Source organism: Octopus bimaculoides, chromosome 8, assembly GCF_001194135.2.
Source record: "Octopus bimaculoides isolate UCB-OBI-ISO-001 chromosome 8, ASM119413v2, whole genome shotgun sequence".
NCBI lineage: Eukaryota > Metazoa > Mollusca > Cephalopoda > Octopoda > Octopodidae > Octopus > Octopus bimaculoides.
Window position 1 is genome coordinate 86,703,681 of NC_068988.1, and position 2,249 is coordinate 86,705,929.

General features: G+C 37.8%; 1 long non-coding RNA gene across 1 annotated transcript in view; it reads right to left on the bottom strand.

Moving 5' to 3' along the window:
• Positions 1–210: 210 nt before the first annotated feature.
• Positions 211–2,249, bottom strand: part of LOC128248525 (uncharacterized) — a 15,255-nt gene continuing 13,216 nt past the window's right edge. Inside the window, exon 2 of the long non-coding RNA XR_008264697.1 lies at positions 211–655. This is a non-coding gene — a long non-coding RNA (uncharacterized LOC128248525). The remainder of the gene's footprint in view (positions 656–2,249) is intronic.

Consider the following 2,249-nt stretch of genomic DNA (forward strand, 5'->3'; position numbering starts at 1 on the left):
TGTCTCAGAGAATCGTCAGAGCGCCAGACAAAATAACAGGAGGTACTGACCTCCATTCGATGACAATGAAATAAAGTACTAGTTAAGCACTGAGGTACTTAACTGTAATCGATTGACTCTGTAAAAGGTTGATAATTGCAATTGAGACATTAGTCTCTCTCTATCACCTTTCAACAAAATTATATATTAAGAAACTGTAGAACAATTAACAACATAATAAAAATAAGTTTTTATTATTGGAAGGTTAAAAGTTTCGTTGAGGCATCTGAGAGGAGCAAGTTGTTGTTACATCGAAGGCATCGCGCTAAAGAGGCTTAGAAAGCGCGCGAAGCGCTTTAAGTACTAGTTTTACTACGCATGCATACTCGTGGGGCTTACGGGAAGGCAAGTCCCTTGCGCATGCGTAGATTGTACTTCCTTAATGGCGGCCATAATTTTGCGCCACTACAACTCGTTTCTCACTAAATTGCTCGCCTTGTGCCTATGGATGAATCAGGGATCAACCTAACCAGATCAGACTACGAACCTATTCATTTCTTAGTGGTACATTCACCGGTGAGTGGTAACCTGCCGTTGAGCTGATGCTGCCTTTACGAGACAGCTCGACCTGGTAGCAACAATAATCAAAAGTCTCTCGTGTGTAGCACTCTTCTGTCTGAAAAGACAAGGAAAGAAATGAGTTGAAAAAAAATTATGATGATAATTTTGATTGGAACGCCTTTGACAGTAGAACTACTCGATCAAGGCTGACCCAGGGTTAAACAGCAATAACAATCTGCAGTAATGTGGAACTTCGAAGTGAGCACAAACGACAATGTATCAAATAAAATGATACAACAAAATTTTCTGTAAAGGCCAAACTGAGTTAGCTCCCTTACTTAGTGGAACTTGTGCATACAGAAGTAACACACACACACACACATACACACACACACGCACACACATGTACGCACGCACACACACGCATACATACAACTACACACATAAAAACATGCACACATGCATACGCACATACGTAGATATACATTTATATACATACATACGAACATACATGCATGCAATCATGCATAAATGCATACACTTACAAGAATACATAAATATACAAACACATATATACATACGCACACATACACATATATACATGTATACATACATACATACACACATACATACACACATACATACATACATACATACATACATACATACATACATACATACATACATACATACGCGGTTTTGTCAGTAAATGCTAAAAGGAGAATCTGAATAAACTAGGATTTTCAGAAAGAGAAATCGACCAGCAGATTCGTACATTACAAGTGCAATCTGTGACTGGAACAGTTAAAATGTGCAAGACTTTTGTCAAGTTAAAAATGTGAATTTGTCTGTGTGAACTACATCCCAGAGATGGAGCTTTGTTTCTTTGTTGGAAACCGGCTCCCTCTTCAGTGGAAGATTCATAATAATTTTTAAAATTCATACATACATACATACATACATACATACATACATACATACAACAAACATACACACACACACACACACATACATGCATACACACATACATACATACATACATACATACATACATACATACATACATACATACATGATGGTTGCTTCATAGTCAGATGATAACCGTCTCACATTCCGCCTGGCAATTCTGATTTACTTCCATCGTTGAATGGGCACGTTTAACAATCGCTGTTAGGACTTTATGGAATACAAAACAGATCAAGAAACGGAATGATAGTGACACATTTGTACGTCATTAGATTTAAATGACAAAAACTTAGTTCAACACTTTTTCCCCCTTTCTCGGAAACCAAATTAGGATCCAGTGACAGGCATTGCAAGATGGCCAGTATTATTTTGACTGCGAGTTTTATGTCAGACTATTTTTCTCCAAGAAGAGCTGCCTTCCTTCCCCGAAACTTTATCAAAAATAACGGGAGCCTCCTAAAACCCCTGGGAATTCTATTTAACTCATAGATGGAATCCTGAGAAGTACTACAGTTCGGGTTAGAAGGACCTGGGTGTATTGGTTATTAAGGGGCCACTCCTCGCTCCTCACAACTCCAGAACTCACGAAGTGGAGCCTCAGCCTCGAATGCAGTTTAATGTCATACCCAGGACATTCATACATACATACATACATACATACATACATACATACATACATACATACATACATGCATACATACATGCATACATACATGCATACATATATATATATATATATATAT